This window comes from Lates calcarifer, linkage group LG19 (genome assembly GCF_001640805.2).
Source record: "Lates calcarifer isolate ASB-BC8 linkage group LG19, TLL_Latcal_v3, whole genome shotgun sequence".
Lineage (NCBI taxonomy): Eukaryota > Metazoa > Chordata > Actinopteri > Centropomidae > Lates > Lates calcarifer.
This window is the reverse complement of record NC_066851.1, coordinates 6,645,034-6,665,829: the sequence shown is the minus strand read 5'-3', so window position 1 is coordinate 6,665,829 and position 20,796 is coordinate 6,645,034. Positions and strand designations below refer to the sequence as shown.

The window sequence follows — 20,796 nt, the reverse complement described above, 5'->3', positions numbered from 1 at the left end:
CCTCTCAAGTCTTTTCCCATTTAAATCTGTCTGCTGCTGCCAAACCCAGCCAAACACTACTATCACAAAGTCCAAATCGAATAAAAAGAAATAAAAAGTTGAGATTTTTTGGTATAAAATATTAGCACATTTGCGCCTCTTGACTAGGATCCAAAAAAAGTAATGTTACTTTTCTGATTCTTTGGTGGAAGAACGTGCTGTCAACAATCTTCATGGTGCTGATCCCATTTGCTTGTTAGAAAATAGTTTTCATAATGAGAAGCGTCATAGAAGTCTGTAGATTATCCAGAATAACGGAGGCATTGTTTCTAGAAAAACACCTTTCTATTAAAAGATTCAAATGTCATTTTTCAGTGTTGTGAGTGCCACAAACAAAATGTCATTTACTTCTACTACTACTAGGCTTGAGACAGAAATCACATCCAGTGTGTAGGGTGGGGGCCAGAAATGAAACATAATATTCATAGTTATGTTTTCATTCACATATCATCACCTTAAACTTAAAATCGTGTTTCCGCCAGCTTAGAATGAGCCGAAACTATCTATAGCTTATGTTTAATTAACTGATAATAAAGTTGAGATAATGAGTATAGTCAAATTATAGTAGTTCAAATTAATAAGGTTGTTTTTATAGGCTCTGAAAAGGTGACATTTTTGGATATTCATGTTTTCAGCCACCCCAGGAGAAACATAGAGCATGCTAAAACTCTGTGTTAGCTAACACTGGCTGCCAGAGGCTCAGAACATTTTATTCAAAGAGGGAAAAAAAATCCTTCTTTAACTATTATACTACTATATTAATGAATGCTATGCTTAAAGAAAGGGCACCCAGCTCCTTTCATAGAGTGTGCTTTTAAATAATCTAGAAATAGGCTTCTGAGGAACAACTAATGTCAGCCTTCCTCCGGGTATGTGATAATGCCAGAGGAAGGGAAGCCCACACTAACCTGAGAGCTCCATAGTGCTGAAAGCCTTTTTCCCCATTTCACTGGCATCTCCTACAGGAGCGTCCCCTCCAGAGACCTGCCTGTTGCTTCGTTTTCCTCATTTCTGAATGGGAAAGATGTGTGCTATTGTGTGCTCTTGACATTGCTGCGAGCTGAGCGAGTTTATATATAGCAGCAGGAATGACAGGCACTTATAAACATTTTGACTTTTAGCACCTCAAAGGTGTTTTCAGTTTATGTACTGTGCAGCGAGAAACAAAACTGAGATGCACAGGGTATTCACTGACTCACAATAAGGCAACAAATAACCTTATTAGTTATTAATGCGATGTGTAACTGCAGCGGGTCAAGACTGTGCAGAATAGTATGCACACTGTGCTCTTAACAACACATTTTACCACATATTAAAGTGAATACACACATTTATATTTAAATTGATCAATACTACACTGGTCATCTGTGGGAGGACCTTAACCTGCATTGATTTTAATGTAACGCTTCAGCTGGATTACATAAGCATGAAGATGTTGTTATTGTTATGATTATTGTGAAGATCTTTATGATTATGATCATGGACTATGATGATTATTATAATGACTGTGTCAATGGTTTTGATTATTTTAAAGATTTCTGGTGAGTTGCCTCCATGCTGCCAAAACGATTTCCTTTGATTCTCCAAGAAATTCACGTGACTCTCATTTCCAGCAATGTCCTCTTTCACATTCACACATTAATTTTTGATATCAAATATCTGCAGTAAATAATGGCTGTTGGCAGCTTTGAGTCGATTTTGGCTCCCTTCCCATGTGGGTCGAGCCCTCATGTTATTTTTTTTGTGCGAGAGAAAGAGCGAGGGGAGCGTGCACAAGGAAGGAGGTGCAACATACCTGAGCAAAAAATAGCCTCTTTTGAGTGTCGGAGCATAATTCTGCTCTTGTGAATTTCCCACGCACCACTGTTACATTTTAATCATGCAGTGGAGACAGGGGAACCTTGAGTTTGTTGAAACTGACGCCTACAGAAACCTGCATCTGCAATGCTAATCACACTCCAGCAAAGGGCCCCACAGACTAGCCTTGTCTTCCCTGTCAAACTAAAAATTCGTCTCCAATAACAACGAGCGCTCCGTAGCTCGCTGCATTGCTAATGTGTTGCGGGGTTACATCTGGAGAGAGCCGTCACTGTCCTGTTACTTTGGCCAAATCTGTATTCAGAATAAGGGGCACACAGATAAATAGAGTCAGCATAGTGACTGCTACACTGACTTTCATCCTTCTTATCCCAAGATGATGCATGTTTCTATTCCTGCTGCTCTGTGATGTGAGTTGTGTGTATTGTACATACGTCCTTGGTCCTGTTTATCTTTCATCTTAATTTAGACATCTGTGAATCCCTTTATTTGCCTTTACATAACAGTTACATTGAATGCAAATATGTAAACAAATATTCACGTTTTTGAGAAATGTGTTTTTTGATACAGAGCCGTCTCTCAGCCATTGAGACCTTTTTTTCCATTCCAGAGCACCTAGCATCAGAAACCTGAGATGCACCCTGCTTTTGTTGACTATTTTCAGAATACTGTCTGAGAGCTCTTGATGTTACCTAAAAAGCAGTTCCATCTTACGAGTGGTTTCATCCCTGCAATTTGAAGCACTTTATCCCATCTTTGTAATTCAGCATCTGGAGAACGTTTTTCTTGACTCCACTTGTTGCAGCCATTTCTCCCTTTGCTTAAGAACCCCCCTAAGCTGCATAGAAGTCCTCCTCTGTACTACACCTCACAGGTTTTTCTTAAGACATAAGATCTAAGCATTCTGGATGGCTTTTATTTTTTGCTGTGATTTAATCTTTTTAAGGGGAAATTCTTTGAAAACGTCACATTTCTATTTTTTGAATTTTACCACTGGGGGCCAGATCTTACAAAGTGCTCAAAAGCTTTGTAAATCTGAGTCTTGGGGTGTGATTGCATGTGTTGTTCAAGAGAAAATCCCTTTCAGTGACAGTGGAAGCTTTTTGTCTGCTGCTTTGGTGCTGCTCTGCACATTCTAGATAACTTACAGTATATTTTTGGAAGACTGCTCTGAGGACAGAAATTAAGTTGAATAAAAGTTCAACCAGGAGCCTTGTGTCATTTCCTGTCTCTTCTCTCCTGTCCAGTCAAATTAAATGAGAAGAGGGTCGTCGCTCGCTGCTTTAAGACCTTGTGACCCGAAGGCCTGGTTAACGCAAAATACAGAAACTGCAGGAAAGGACTGAAATTAATGATACACTCCCAGGGAATGTTCCTGAATCTGAATGTGTATTGTAAAGCAAAGCACAAAAACTGCATTGTATACAAAGGTTTGTTGAAGCCTGTGAAAAATGATAGCTATTGTGTGCTGAAAGTCCCTTTTGTTCACGCAAAATAGGTGGTCTTGCCTGTTTCAGTCCTACTAATCTCACATTCCTTACAGTTACCTTACCATTACATGATAACATATGGTGGCTCATTATATAGTGCAACATGTGGGAAGTGAGCAGTGACTGCTGAACAGAATTTTATTCCTTACTTATATGCAGAAAAATTAAACTCAGAAGATAATCATTAAGCAATTAAAGCTGTGTGTGAGAATTTGCCAACTCCTTGCATTAATAATGGTGTTGTTCAGCAGCCAGCTGTTGTTTTACTGTCTTTATAATGGATGTTTGTGGGGCAGTGCGCTAATATCCTAAGAATAGGTTTGTCGGAGACCAAAAGAAATACATGACAGCAGATAAAGAGACAATACGCAGAGCTTCAATTTGTGTGAATACTCGTTATTTTACTCTCTAAATAGCAGGTCATTAACTATTACAGCAGTGATCTTGCATCAGCTGCGGCACTTGCTTTAACACTGTGGACTACTGCTTTGTAGTGTAGTGCTTTACTGGCTTCAGCAACACGTCAGTTTTGCAGCACACCTTGCATTTTTCATCCTTCCATACCTCCATTATGTATCTGCATCCACACCATATAACATATAGCTCCCAAGCTCATACCATGACATTAAATTCACGAGACAACTTTTGAAAAACATGAGCACTTAAATTCATTCTCTTACGTTCTATGAACAGAAGAGGGTGATGAACCAACTATCTGCTATGTCACCAACACATGTATGAAATTATTCTTCATGTCAGATGTCTTTATTACGACTGGCACGCAAGATGCTGCACACATCTTGCTCAAATCTGTATTTTTTGTCAACTCATTAATGAAAAAAGACATAAAATACCTCAGAAACTAGAAAGAAACTAAAATCTTTAGGTCACACTTGTTGCTGCAACATGTGTCCTTTTACAGCAAGTATAAATATTAATGATATATGTTACGTTATCAGCTCAGGAGCTTTTATGCTCATGCCTAAATGACAGTTTGCTGTGGGTGTGTTGAGCGGAAGTGGCCAGAGGTGAGCTGCCTGCCAACAGCCACAAAGCATGCAAGTCCAACCTGTATCAATAAAAGAAATCAGTCATTGTAACACAGAACTAAACAGCAGATAAAACCCAAAACACTGGCATTGCTTTTTCACATTATTGGCACTGTCTGAGGGAAATAAAAGTGCCAAGAAGCAACCAGCTGGTTTTTTGTGCAGCTACGTGGGCGGGATATTAAGTCATTAGTTTGCTCATTGAGTGGAGTGACCGGCGGCGGGGTTTGTATACTTTGACAGGCGAGGCTGCGGAGGTCAAGATTTTGGTTTTATGGTCTGTAAAGATACATGAAGGAAGCGCAAAAGCTGAACACAAGCAACTTTTGCACCTCCATGTCCTCGAGCGAGTTCAGACACGTGAGCGCTTCCACGCCACTCGGTAATGACCGTGAAACCCGCGCCAACATGACGCAAATGCAGGCGTGACGAGGCCCTGCGAGTCACTTCCAAATGAACAGAGGAGGTGGCGTGAGAGAAAGGGAAAGGGAAAAGGAGGAAACAACAAACAATAGGTGGGGAAGGTGGAGGGGAGGGGCGGCGAGGTGAGGTGGTGGAAGGGGATGGGGGGTGGTGGGGGAGTTGGCAATCCCACCTTCCACTCTTCCCTCCATTATCTCCTTCCCCATCCCCCTCTCACCCTTAACGAGGGATAGTTTTCTCCTCGCCTCTCATCTCTCCTCTCCTCCCCTCCGTTCCTCACCGTCTCCAGGGACCAAACACACCCCTAACAGGTTGCCATGGAAACGCCTCACACTCTCTCTCTCTCTCTCTCTCTCTCAGACACACATCCTCTCACTCACTCTCTCCCTTTCTCTCGCTCTCTCTCCCCTTCTGTCTTGCAGCGGTAACGCCTGTATCCTCTCTCCCTCCCTCTCTCTCTCCTCCATTAGCATCCCTCTTGCTTGGAGACAGCAGGGGCGGCAGTTGTCGAAACCCTCAGGTACCTGCACCTGAATTCATTTGTCACAAGGAAACTTATACAGGAAGGGAAAAAAAAGCCCCTACTTTTATATTCAAAATTTATGATGTAAGAATTTGGTCAGAGCGATAAATTCTCATCTGGCACACAGCTCACCAAACTATTGTTCTTGAACGTCTCTTTTTCTTCTTTATTTTTAGATTTGGCTTACAAATGCATCTCTGGCTATTTCCCTTGAACTTTGCTCTCCATTATAAAAGATAAGAACAACCAGATTAAATTTGCACCCAATTACTGTGTAGCCATGCCATACTCAATTAATGCCCGCGGAAGTCAGACAAGAGACAGTAGCTCAGTCCCTTGGCTAGAGCATAACTCATTTATAATTCAGACCTATTTCTCATACTTAAGGTCAGGATAGAAGTGTGTAAAGTGAGGGGTTTTTTTTGCGAGCACTCATCTGCATGAAAGGATATATCTACACTATATCCTACCGCCCGCAAGCTATTAGGGATCCTGGTCCACTCTGGGGGGTGGTTACAGAAAAAAAAGGACTGTTTCTCTGCTGCAGGGCCACTTTGACTCACAGCAGAGCGCCAGCCTCCAACTTCATACAGTGCATGTGTCATCCCCGCTGTGCAGCTCGGGGAGGGCTTTATCCACCTTTTGGACTTGAGCTGGTGTCATCGTGTCACCCGGTGTGCGGGTTGCAATCTCTCTCTTTGCTGCAACAGTCTTCAGTGACAAGAAATTACAGCCACGGTCACCAACCAAAATTTCTCTTATTTTGAAATCTCTTTAATAATATCACCTAATTGATTCTCCTTTTCATCCCAGTGCAATGCTAGAGGAGAAGTGTCGTCATCCACCCAAACTCACACAGTGAATGCAGCACATTTTCAACACCTACATCACTCTCCAAACTGAGGCGAAGCTTTTATCTCCATTCATCACCACAGACCTCACGGGGACCTCATCACTTCTCTTGTTTATTTATTTATTTACTTACTTACTCAATTACATGCACCCTCCCCAGAATCCTCACACCTAGTGCCCATAAAGGGACTACGCCTATAGTCTGCTGATGAAACCAAGTGTCAATATCTTTTTTTTCCCTGCGAGTTAACGGGCACTTAATAGTGAGTCGTGCAGGGACAGATTTTCATTCATCCTGGCAACAGATTGAAGCCACAGGAGATCCAAATCCTCCACCACAAACTATAAGAGACTTAAAGCTATTCAGGATCAGTCAAGTTCGATGAGTCTTACCTTTTTACCTGCTCCTCCACATGCCAAAATCCACCTTCACGTTTTACATCACTGAGTGGGAGTCCAAGGCGCGCACACTCATACACACACACACACACACACTCTGTGACTACCACACACTCACACTTGCACAGACTGTGAATGCAATCCTCTCTCTGAGTTGGTCTCCTTCCACTCTGTCTTCCATGGAAAAACTACCTTCTTAAAAATCCGGCTTTTTTTTTTTCAATTATTTTATTTTTTTAAATGTCATCTGATTTTCTCTCTGGTAACCAGGCAGCTAATCCTTCCTGACGGCGGCTCCAGGTTTAACGAGGCAGCGGCACCGAGCTGGATGACGGCGGGGTAGAGAGAGATAGAGGCAAGAGAGGAGAGAAGAGAGAGAGATGCGTCAAGCGAGCAGCTTGCAACCACGGCAAGGCTGAGGTGCTTTTGCCTTCAGAGTAAAAGCCTGAAATCCATTAACAATAAAATTCCCAAATACTGATAAAACCATAAAATAATTAAGTATGACATGACTTGTATGCACTCTAGCTAGGGAATGAAAATATAGAATTATTTGAAGAAATTACTGAATTTATTACAGTCAGTTATAAAACACCTGGAGAAACCAATAAAAAAGAAAAACATTTTATCAGCCGTGTCACTTAGTGTTCTATTTACTATTTAATATGCAAATGCTTAGGAATGATCTTATTTTGATTGTGTTTCAATTTCAACATTTTAAAGGTGCTATATGTACGTTTTTGCTATCGTTAGCCAGTGTTAGCATTTACTTACCAGTCTGGAAGAAACACTGTGCATTCATTGTCTAACTTCATTCCCTTCACTCGCTAACAGCTGTCTCCAGCTGTGGAACTGAGTAATGCCAATGTTAACTGCAGTTTTGCTTCTATTTCTATCACTTTTCCCCTACAGTTAGCACACTAACCAGTTAGCCCAGGCCCATCCCATCTCGTAATACCACATTGTGATACTATAGTCACAATAGCGTTGTCTGCCCTCAGTCCTACATGGGAAGATGAAGAGGTAGCGGTGCCCAGAGGACGTATTCTAATCTCTTGTAAATGCAAAAATATATGAAGCTTTTGGTGAGTAAACAGTTGTTAATGCTTATGTTAGCTCTGTAGAAATAGCAAAAAAAAATTCATATAGCACCTTTAATGTGCAGCAAGAAGCATAATATAAAAAGAAATCTGCATAAATGATTCCAGACCAGCATATTGACAGTCTTCTGTCATGACCATAGCAGCCAAATTAGGAATACATTTTTTTGTATGACATCATTTTCAGTTGCAAGATGCAAGAAGACGCAGTTGGTAAGTTTACAGATACCTTGTTGGTAAATCCTTTTAGTTCAACAGGTGACCATCAGGAGGACTGAGGGTGCTGGCAGATGACTGGGAAAAACCCAATGGCCTTGCTTGGTTAACACCAACTGCCTCAGGTCATGGGAGAAAACTAGGAGGAGATAAGCGAGTGCAGATCAGCTGGGTCCTCATGGATCCATGCTCTGAGCAACCACGACCCAGACACAACCTGGTATCCTCTAAAAAATCTCCTAGAACGATAAACCCCTTAAGTCAACCCATAAATTCAAATAATGAGATGAACAAGAGGAAGAAGATTCAGCAGTGATGATCAACACTCATTCCTTCAAGTGTGGAATCAGATCAAAAAGTACCTTAAAATCAACTCAAAGGTTTTTCTTAGACAACCAGTATTGATCAGCTCTCCAGTTAATTCCTGTTGAAACAAATGAATCATTATCAGATGTGGACATTGCTGACTCTGAGCTGCACTTATCTATTTGGGTTTTAAGAAAAGGTCGATATCTGGCTCATGTATCAGTCAAAGGCCTCTATTCAAAGAGCAGCATCCCTTTCACCACCTTTAACCACCTTTACATCAAGAGTGTCTTGGGATAACATGAATGAGTTTTTATTGCAGTGATTTCAGTTTCTTTGTCCAAGCAAGTCTGAAATTATGTTAATGATGTGAAATGAATGAATCACTTTATCCATTTAATGTTTTATTTTGAAAGATTTGTAGGAAGTCATATTCATATTCTTGTTGGCTTGCCACAGGGAGGGTGGGAATCCAGTCTTCCAAGTTAATCAGTCTGCTATTACCACTGAACAACAGCTCGCAGTATGGGGCGAAAAAGAGAGGAACGCCTCTGGGACCTTTTTTTTTTCTACCTTCACTTTCCTTTTTTCATTCTTTCTTTCTTTTCCACTCTGCTCTGTGTGACTTTTGATCCAAGAGCAGCTTTTATCCATTCTTCCTCTTTATCCATGTTACACCTACACACCACACTTTCCCTTATCTTTCTCTTATTTTAATTTTCAGTGACATACTGTCCCCTGTAACTAAATCACAGGGGACCCCCAACTCACATGTGGTGTAATGAAGATATGAGATGTGTGTGAGAGTGTTTTCTTGCGCTCCTATCCTAATGAAGACCTACTGTTCTCACAAAGGCAGCAAAGTGCAAGAAAATCTGCCAAAGTGAGAACAAGTGTGACACGTGGCTTTATATCGGTGCAGGGGCTTCAATATTTTGAGTGAAGATTAGATTTAGGATTAGGTTAAGATTATGGAGTTAAGGCTTTTTTTTTTTTTTTTTTTTTACATCCTAATGGTATGCTCAGACAGAATGCAAGGTGCATTTTGTAGGTAGGGTCAATGAAAAGACATGACTGTGTACAATTAGATTTGAATTTGCCTAGGATAGTGGAAATCAAAGCAAAGATGCATACATTCAAAGCGTTTCGACTTGAGCAAAAAGCTTGTTTGACATATTTGCTTATCTTGGAGTTAAATAAATGTACTTTTTAATAAACTACTACGTAATACACTTAGAGACAAGAAAGAAAGGAAAACAACTGGAGGATAATAACAGAAAAAGCACTGGAATGCTCCCACACAGTCAGAGCGTACAATGCTAGTTAGCTAAAAGCTAATGTCTGTTAAGTTGGTAATGACTGTTTTGTTGCATATAAGTCATTAGATTCACGCAAATAACATGAAGCGTACCTTACCAGCAATAAAAAAGGTATCAGTAACAACAAAGTTGTGGTATCTGTTTTTCTAATCAGAGCTGCTAACATCACAGGCAAACTCAGGTCTATGGCAGTCCAGTTTGTACCAATATTCATCCATAATACAGGGAGAAATCAATATTATTGAAGGCAGAGATACTGTAGGTACCAATGTATCTTCTGACACTATCCTCAATAGACCCAAGTGTAATGCAGTCAGAGGACACGTTGGGCTTGGAAAAAGAGACTCAAACCTCGTCTTGTTCATGCTATAGTCAAAGGAGTAGTCCGCCATTTCATATGCTTTTTCATTTTCTTGCCAAGAGTCGGATTAGAAGGTCAACACCACTTTCATGTCTGTCGCTTAAATATGAAGCTATACAGCCAGCTGCCAATTAGCCTACATTAGTATAAAGACAGGAGGAGCAGGGGAAAGCAGCTAGGTTGGCTCTGTCCTGAGGTTAGAAAAAATCCTTCTAGCAGCACTTCTAAAACTCACTAATTCACACCATACATCTTAATTGTTTAAGGCGAAAACAGCAGGTTGTGGTTTTACAGGATATAATGGCTTAATTAGTGAACTTAATGTGCTGGTTCAATCTCCATTCATCTAATTCTCAGCAAGAAAGCAGAAAAGCGTATATCCAAAAATGTCAAACTAGTCCTTTAATATTATTGGCCTCTTTACATACATGTAAAAAAAACTGTGGTGGTTTAGAAAAAGCATTGCGGGATTGTGGGAATATGATTAATGACAAACTGAACTAAAAAGGCAGGTTAACAAGTAGCTCACAAAAAAAGTAGCAGATATAATGTGATATAACTGAAATACAAGGTTGTATTTCACTTTTCAGGTGTGGGAATGGGGGCTAACTGTAGACAATGGAAGGTCCTCAGATGTGCAGAAATAAAAATGTATGTGTGTGTGTGTGTGTGTGTGTGTGTGTGTCGCTGTGGGGAGGATGGCAGGAATATTAATTTCACTGTCTTCATTAGCATGTACCTGTGGGGCTAACGTCTCTATGGGGTTCTGGCTAGACAACCTAGCACTCCGTTTCTCTCCCTGTGGTGAAAGACTGGCTTACCACTCCCCTCCTGCGCTGCCTGACACTTTGGACTGAGACAGAGACCAAAATAGAAGCAGTGAAGACAGAACCAGAGACCAAAGAGGAACAGACACAGTTCTGGCATCTATGGCAACCATGCTGAGGAAGGAATAAAGTGAACACGACCCTAAAATGTCTGGAGCCATTTACACTTTTTATTGTTCCATAATTCATTACACTTCCATTACTCATGATGTTAACATCAAATATTTCCTCTCGTGGTTTGACGCATTGTCCTCTTCGCAGCTCTTCTGTTGTAAAATAATGTTAATTACATTAACTTGTATCAAATTCACCAAGCTCTGAAAAAGCATTTCAGTTGATTGATTGAACACTACGGAAACAATTCAATTAAAAAAAAAAAGGAAAAACAAAACAATCACATTAAATGAGAGGAATTTATCCCCCCATTAGCTTTCCCCCCTCTTTTCTTCCCAAAACAATCCCATTATTACTCAGATAAATGTCTAGGAATTTAAATCACAGAAAACAGTGTTAAATGCTACACTGGTGAGCTACATAGCTCACCATGTAGTGACGTGTCTATAGAAGTCTGCAATATTTTAATTAAGCTTGTGTTGAACTGCCATGCAGTAACAAACTGTGTGCTGTATAGTGTAGGTGAGGCGATGGCCTGCAGTTCACCCCCGGTAGACAGGTTTTTACTTTTTGTTTTTTACCTACAATTTGAACAGCACCTACTGGTAGACAAAATGTTCCTTGTCTAACATATTGTTATACTGGCATGCTTGTGGTGTGGCTCTAGAGATAGTGGTCTGATGATCTATGACAATGACAGAACAGTTTTTGTTGCATGGATTGCCATGATATTCATGGTTCCTGGAGACTTTGGTGCTCCCCTGACTTTTCCTCCAGTGTAGCAACAGGATGATGTTAATGATTCTGAGCAAAATGTTTCAACAGCTATTGGATGGATTGCCCCTCTTACGAATGAATGTAATGGTTCCGGTGATCTAGTCTGTCTCAGTGTCTTCTTTCTCTTCATGTATTCCCAGACTGACTCCATGATGTTGGGGTCAGGGCTCTGTGGAGCTCAAGCCATCTGTTGCAGGACTCCTTGCTCTTCTTGTCTCTGAAGAAAGCTCTTTGCGACTCTGGCTGTATGTGTAGGGTCATTGTCATGCTGCAGAGTGAATATGGGACCAATCAGACACCTCCCTGATGGCAATGTATGACGTTTAAAATATTATCTTATATCTGAACATCTGAAGTGCCTAAAACTTTTGCACAGAAGTGAATTATGACTATAAATAAGCAAGAAAATAAATAAACAAATATTACATTTTTTTCCTTGCACAACCTCTTTTGCTAATGATGAAGTAGCTTATAGTTTCAATGTATTCTACTCATGTCTGTACCATTGCAGACTCCTGCTAAAATCTGAATCTGAGAATGTTTTCTCCACTGATAGCAAATAATGATGGAGGCGAGGCTATGAATATAAGCAAGTTGCATTTTGACATTTTCAATTGATAAACAGGAAATATTATATCACTGTATTAATATCCCCAGTGATTAAAACATAGGGTACATGACATTTCAATTTTCTTTTTTCTAATCTAACTCAAAAGGTCAGATGAGGAGACAGTAAACTTAATTTGAGACTGACAGCCCTTTCATAAATGAGGAGCACACACTGCCAGATCAGGATGACAGTAATTATGCCTTACGAAGTAAAAGTCACTTTTGCAATCATCTAATTTGTCCTGAATTAATACCAATCTGTTTGCTTCTCTCGCTCTTCCCAGCAGACTCATTATTGAGAAGAGATGCCTAGAAAAAAAAACCATATGAAGCCAAGAAATGGGGGGATGCAAAAAGACAAACACAAACCCAAGATGTGTTGTCATATTTAACTTATAAATGACTGTTATTGTGCCAGATGCAACCTTGTTTTTTATTGTTGTTCCATATAAAGTGGAACATTTGATCATTATAGGAATGTATTTATTCAAAGACAAAGGTGTAGATGTATTAATAATAATATATAATAACATAATCCCAAAAATGGTTCCAATTCATGTTGAAGATGAAGGATTTGGTTTGTTTTCTTATGTCTAAGAGGCTGAAAAAGCAAAACAAACACCAACTGGCAAAAAAATGGAACAGGAAGCAGAAAACCTACTTAGAAAGATCTAAGGGGCAAAGTGACAGGCTGCAGGTCGGTCCCTCCTCTCAACACAACTGTCTTCCACTGTCCCAGAGCCTGGTGGCGGTGGAGCCTCAGGGTCACAAGCATCTGGCTTACATCATAAATGTCGCCTGTACTCACACAGAGGTTGTGCAGAAAGGCAGAAACTACAGGGACAGAAGGCACACCATTTGGTCTCACCTCCAAGGCCTCGAAGAAAACAATCGTGCCATCTTGACTTCATCAACCCAAAGGTGTTCTCTGACTGAGCGAGCCCTGGGACGAGGCTGGGTGTACAGTGTCGGTGTCATAGTGGGGTACTTAGTACATGGGTATCATCTGGTATTAACAGGGCTTTGTTGTGGATAGATCTTGGGCTGCTCACAAAACATGGGATCTCTTTGGGATTTTCCTTTTCTTGTGGATTTTGAAACTGTCGATATGCAACACAAACTGCACTGAGACAAAAATGGGGAAGTTATTTAAACCTCTCTCCATCTGCAGTTCTACCTGCTCTTCACTGAGATAGTGGCATGTCCCTGGTTGATGCCTGATCAGCCTTCTGGTGATCTTGTGAACTACAGTGGGTTGCATACAGCCTGAGATGTTAGGTTGTGTGACAGCTTGCCATTAAACAAACAGCGACACCTCCAGCTGATATGCTCCGCCACGGTTGTTGGTGCCGTCCAGGGGTTGAGTCAGGTTGTGTAACGCCACTCAGAAATCTGTTTAAAGGTCATGCTCCAAAGTAAATACACAACACAGGGATGTTTGGTTCAGTCTGGCTTATCCTGGTAAAAAGTCAAACGTTATTTGACATTTAGCTACAACTAAATACTGTAGACTAATAACCTGATGTATGGTCAGGGTCTTTTTTAAAGGAATAGAACATCTTTTGCATGTTTTGCCCGCCATGTGTCCTGCTTGTGCCTGCAACAAGGTGATGTCATCTGCTGATGATATAATGTGCTGGCACATGACTTAAACACACTGCAGCTGCAGGTGTATCGTAATTGACTTATTCCTCAGCAATTCATTTTCTATTTTAATAGCAGGCCCCTCATGGGCATGTAAATTATATGGCAGCATTGTCTGAACATACTCTACGTCAGATTATTGACCCAACTTTAGTGTGACAGACCAAATAATTTTGTGCATTACAGGGAGGGAAAGTAAAATAGTTTTTGATTATGTCATGTCATGTCATGTCAAGGAAAATAACAAGCTTTTAAGTGACTCACAAACACTATTGTATAAAAAGTTTTCACACATTTGTATTTTTGTAAATGTCAGTAAATGGCTATAGTCCAGTGTTATCAGATCTTTGCTGTGCTTGCCCACAAAAACATAGGGTCTCTTTGGGGAATTAATTCCTCTTGTGGATGTTTTGAAACTGTCAATAGGACCACAAACTGCATGCACTGAGGCCTTCACAGGTCCATCTGCCCTCCAGTGAGGTAGTCACATGTCCCCGGTTGATGCCTGATCAGCCTATGCTAGCAACATTGCTTTAAGGATGACAACTTCATCCGTAAGTCTGTCCATCAGTTGGTCACTGGTCTATACTTTGATTTGTCCAATACTTTGGATTTACCAACAACTTGCAAAACTAATGACCACTCAGCTGCCTCAGCTGTACTTTGTGTTTACTGCTTATGTTAGCATGCTACCTCACTAAATTAAGATGATGAGCATGGTACATGTTATGCCTGCTACACAATTATTATTACACAATCCACAATACTTGATTTTATCTGCCGACTGTCAGCACCAGAGCAGAGCTAGTCTGACGTGGTCTGTTAGACAGGGTCTAACCACAGACAAATCATAATCTTAATCAGCTTGAAGTGAGGTGTGTCCCAGACTTCAGCCTCACAGAGTAGCTTGCATGACAGTAGACCTTTGTTTTACCTTTGAATGAAGCCATGGTATGCTAAAGTAAGTACATTTCCCAAAATGACAAACCAAGTCCTTCAAACAAAAAACGTTAGTGTTTCAGTTTGTACTCTACCTGGACACTGAACACAGACAAAGAAGAAACTCACATTTTCTAAAATTTCACCTACTCTACAACACAAGTAAAATAAAATATTTAACAGTTGGCTCTGTATGTTATATTAATGGCAGAATTTGCAATGACCCTAAAGCTTAAAATATTTCTGTGTAGCTCAACCTGGTGTGTGTGTGTGTGTGTTTTAACCAAGTGCACAATTTTAAGACTTTGCCTACAGGGAGAGAGAGATGGACTATATTGGAAGGTAGAGGATAAAGTGTCTGGTTAGCATAGGAGGCAGGAGGATTAACCATTTTATCACTGGTTCTGAGTCCTGTGACTTCCAGCACCTGCAAAGAAGACTGCAGCCTCCCTTCCTTTTTACTGTGCAGTGGGAGGCAGGAGACAGCAGCAAAACCCAGTGACCTCTTGTAATAACAAGCAGCTAGGTGTTCAACACGCGTAATTAAATTATTTAACCACCAATACCTGCTAAATGAAAACACGGTGAGAGTGATCAGAGGATGAGGAGTCAGATCACAAAGCTAAAAACAGGTCATTAATAGAATGTCATGGGAGCAGCAACATCAAATTTCTTGTTAATAAGATATCCAGCATACTGGGATAATGTCAAGCTAACTCACAATTTTAAAGCTTTTGAATGTTTTGTCTACTCTGTGAAAATGTATTACAGGACGAAAAAGCACTGAAATGAACATGAAAAATAAAATAGCCCTTATTAAGCCTTCCTTCCCATTTACAACACTGTACAGTGTTTATAATCACTTTAACAGTTCATTATCCTGACTTATGCTCCAAATATTGTATAATTTCAGCTGTAGCCATGTAACTCAAGCAGAATTCTGTGCTGTAAATGCCTCAGAGGAGCAATTAAACAAAAAACAAAGCCAATTTATTGTGCACATTAAATTCACACAACCCAATTCTTCATACAGTCTTGCACAAATGCCCTTGTTTACTGAGAGATAACAACCATGAAAAAGTGACAAGTGGCTCCGAGGTGGGCGTTGAATAGTGAATACAAGCCAAGTGCATAAAAGCAACAGACTGTACTTGAAGCATCAAAAACAAGCAGCAAAAACTGTAATTGTCATCAAACACATCTACAAATATTCTTAATAAAATGTCAATGTAAATGAATCATTTCTTCCATTAATTCCAATAAAAGCAAACGAAGCTCAGTATAATGCTTCAGCTGCATTAAGGGTAGGGCTTCCCTCTGGGGACACCCATTGTAAGTATGAAGTCTGTGCATTCATGCACTAGTAAAAGCATTAATTGACATAATGGTACTGGAAAGAAAATAAGTATCTATAAAAAGAAGGGCTATGTTTTGAAAGGATAGAGGTGCTTTTCCACAAGAGCAGCAATAATGTTGCTGATATCCTTATAAGGGCAGTAGTGGCCTAGAGGTTATATAATCCTTTAAACTGTGTCAGGCAACATCATACAGTTTCCACCTGTTTATTGCATGCATGCAGTGTAGTCTTAGTGCCTTAAGCTATATATATATATATATATATATATATATATATAGATAATTTCTACTGTTACAACTTTCTGCCTATTTTCTGGAAAGGTAATGTGCACCGACTGAACAAGAAGGAAGGGATCATTCTTTGAATTGCATCTCAGATGGTTCCTTCTGTTCCTCTGATATAAGCTGTATCCTGATTCCGTATGTTGTCATAGTATGTTTTTTTTGTTTTGCTTCTATTTCAGTCAACTCTAACCAGCTACCCCAGCCTATCCCATTGTGTAATTCCACTTTGTGATTATGAGTCATGGTAGCATCCAGTCTGTCTTCAGTCCAATGCGAGAAACTGAAGAAGCTGCGCTGCCCAGAGAGTGGATTCTAACCTCTGTTTTGATTCAGTCTCACCACTCTTACTAACCCTGGTTCCATCTGCAAAAGGCAGGTGTTTGCAACTTCATAGGGTAATATTATGTCAGTGTTCAGCTTGTTTTGCTGCTGCCAGGTACCCAAGAAGAACTGATGAATGCAGTTTTATGTCTTTATAATAAAAATCTGCAAAATCTGCAGACTCTCGTCAACATGGCAAGAATAGGTTTGAGGTCATTTAAAAATAATTTGTCACATGGTTTGTCCACCAGAGAGTGCTCACAAGTTGATTTTTCAACTGTAAAATCTCATACTCAATATACATATTATTACAATTAAAGAAGACAAAAAACATCAAGAGTGTTCACGTTATGTTTATGCAAAACAAAATTACTATCAACCAATGTATTGTTATCTAATTTTTTATACCCTCCACTATTGATAACTCAAAAATTGAACTCTGGTTGGACTTTTACTTTTAATCTGCAGTTACTGATAGCAGCCATGCTGCTGTTTTTCATATTGCCAGTGGATTGTGGGTGTGGCATAACAAAATATTCACCTCAATGAATCGAGTCAAAAAATTAAATATGACTACTGAATCTCTTGAGCTCATTTGTCACAGCTGAATGTCACGGGGAGTGCAGAGGGGGTTATTATTACCAGCCAATTTAATACATAACTGCAAGTGCAAACACCATGAAACTCCACAAAAGGCTACACTAATTATCTCCAGTTTGTGTCGACCCTGCCATTTATGACCTCACCATCCTTTGAAAGTTAGATGAAGGCAAAGCTCAAATTAATGAGAAATTCTATTGATTGAATATCTTCAAGCGGTTTGGAAAGTGCTCAAACTCATTGACTGACCCCCTTATTTTAGCAGAAATAATCTTTTAAGCTTTTCCCCTTGCTTTCTTTTCAAAGCAGTGGTTTTCCATCCTGTGGTTTCACAACCCTACTGGTTTTTATTCCAACCATCTAATGAGGGGCTAAGTGACACCTGCGATGCCAGGTGAATGTAATTAACTGCAATCAACCACATGGTAAGATAGATAACCAGCAGCACTGTGGGTCCTGAGGACAGGATTGAGAACCACTGTATTAAAGAAACAAATCACTGTGTTAATTAACACAATGCAAACTAAATGTCAATTTTACAATTAGCAAAGGAAAGAAGAAAAGGGCAAAGTGGTTTGTGGCAATGATTAAATGAGCAAAAAGTCAGATTCTGAAAGTTACAAAATGACCACACACCACAAGAAAGCTCAGAGAAGGGAAATTACAAATAGCTTAAATGAATAGTTTGACATTTTGGAGAATACACTTCTTCACTTTCTTGCCAAGGGTTAGATGAGAAGCTCAACATCACTTGCATACTGGTTCTGTCTGTTGAATATGATGCCAGAGCTAGGAGTCAACTAGCTTAACAGAAAATTGGAAGCACGGTCCCTTAAAGGTGCTATATATATGAGTATTTGCTATTACTACTTTGCCAACACTAGCATAAACAGCTATTTTCTTACCAGTCTGGAAGAAAAGTAAATTCTACAGAAACATCTTTTCTATATTCATCAAGACTGTCTGGAGTGGTGGAAAGCAATGCCAGTGCTAACTCTTGTTTTGCTTCTATTTCTGTCACGTCTTTTCTTTACCGCTGAAAGTAGTTTCTTGCCCTCTGGGCAGCGCTACTTCTTCTTCTCATGTTGGACTGAGGACAGAATGTAGGCTACAGTGACTCACTATTGCCTCTTGAGGTACATAGTGATATTACGAGAAGGGACAGATGGGGCTAGCTGGTTAGTATGCTAACTTCAGTAGAAATCTCAGCAAAATAATATATCTTTCATGTAATGTAAAAGTCATTTCTTCACATTCCATTGATAATTTTAGTTAATTTTTGGAATATACCTAGATACAGCACCTCTAAAACCACAATATGTTTTTACACTTTTTTACAAATATTTATAATTTGTTATTTAGTGAGCTTTATAGGTGCTGGAAAGTTAACTTTTTTTCTTTGTGAATAAGCTCAAGTCTCCTTTTGCTTTAGCTTCATATTTAAAGGAATGACTGGTGGAATTGAGCTTTTCATCAAACTCCTAGCAACAAAGCAGACAGGTATAATTCCAAACAATTCACTGAACAGGGACTAAAACTTCAGGCTTTCAGAATTTCATACTTTTTCAAAGCAGGACACACAGTTGGAAAGTTGCTCAAAGGACCAGAACCCCCCGTCCCTGGGATCTCAGACAGTTGAAAGTTTGAAAAAAAAAAAAAAAGGAAAAAAGATAAAGAATTAGGTACTAGTCTGAGATGCGCCTTAAAGATGATCAATAAAATGTTAAAATCAATCCTACAGTGCACTGGGAGCCAGCAACATCAAGCTAACACGGGGGTAATATGCTGTTTCTTTGTGGCTGGCTTTATATAGCACATACAGGTGTACAGGGAGTTTGGATCAATACTGAAATCACAGTGTGTGCAATGACTGCTTTATGCTGCACGATTGTGTTCTGTGTTCACGTGCTGATAGTGTCTCATGGGCCCTTATATATGTTAAGTGTCTGGGCTTTAAATGTAATCCAAGCATTCTTGATCACAATGCCACAAAGTAGGCTAATTGCCTCTCTTATTACCCCCCTCATTCATTTAATGTGGGTTAACAAATCCTGCCATTGATCCTTAAGCAGGAAGGAGACGGATGAGCACCTGAATGGGCCCTGGGGAAATTGATCAGCCATCTACAGAATGGTAAGCTGATGAAACATTGAGCTTCACAAATGGTCATGGCTTAGGGTTTACACAATGTAATGTCCTCATTATAGCTGCTGGCAACATACACCATATGTAATACACATTACTTTGTGTGTTAAATGTGTAGTTTTCCTCCTGGTGTGCAGTGTTTCTACACATTATGACTCACCCACCACAGAGAATCAGATTGTGAGTTTTTACATTCATAGCAATGTTAAAAAAAAAAAAAAAAAGAGAGAGTTCCTTTTAGATGCGTTACGCTTTTGCTGATTGTCTGAAAGTCCCTCTTCACCTCTGCACACACACAATACATTTTTCAGCTTGTATTGCTGCCTCAGTTAATTTCTTTTCCTGTGAATTGTGAGCTGCCACCATCAAAGCCCCAGATAGGAAATACTCAGACAGACAGACAAGACCACAGTGTAATCCACACAACACTGAGCCCCTAAATCACTGCCTTTTAAGATGAAAGCCTGCAGGATGTAGGATGTCCTCATGGCTGTAAACAAATCCATCCCTGTACTGCCTATACTGGCCTTACAAACACCAGTTTAAATGGGGTTGCAGCTCCCTCCAGTGTGAAGTGATGGACAGCAGTGGAATGATTACCTATTAAGACCTGCTTGGAGCCACAGCATCCACAAGAATATCCAGTGTAGTCCTAAAACAAGTCAGGTGGACAAATATTCTACAGTAACAACATTTTATGTTTTGGCTCTTTGTGCTTGAGTCACAGCTCTAATACAAATTGCTTCAGCAATATTTTTTTTCTTTTGGAAGTCTGTTCTAATTTTGGTTTTTATTTTGTATTTCCCCTGCTGCACAGTGTCCGTTTGTCCGGTTGATTTGACCCATTGTCTCACGTCAGAGGGTTTGGGATTTTGATAATTGCCTCTGATTGGAAAACAAGGAGGCCCTGTGGCTACCGGGGCCAACTGGAGACTGAGAAACTGTGTTCATTTCAATTTGCCGCATTGATTGTGTTGATTGCTGCCAAGGTTGGTCTGTAACCCCATTTAATAAAGTGACCGTGTCTGTGGCCTTGTGTTTACCCGTCTGCACAGACTGGAACATTTGGGTTTATTACAATGCACAACAGACAGATAAAAAAATACTATATTTATCTCTGTTAGCAGGCAGTTTTTAATAAATGTGAGATGCGAACAAACCTGCATTTATCTTTTATGGTTGTTAAGAGACAGATTTTGTTATATATATAAAATCTTATGAAAAGGTTTTACTATGAGCTGTTTCAGATGTTTTGTCCACCCCATTAACATCAGAGAATGAACT

General features: G+C 39.9%; 1 protein-coding gene across 1 annotated transcript in view; it reads right to left on the bottom strand.

Annotated features, from left to right (window-relative positions):
• lingo2b (leucine rich repeat and Ig domain containing 2b) overlaps nt 1-7,039 on the bottom strand; it is a 31,541-nt gene extending 24,502 nt beyond the window's left edge. The window contains exon 1 of the mRNA XM_018697740.2: nt 6,588-7,039. The gene's annotated coding sequence lies outside the window, so the exon portion shown is untranslated. The remainder of the gene's footprint in view (nt 1-6,587) is intronic.
• Nucleotides 7,040-20,796: the final 13,757 nt, after the last annotated feature.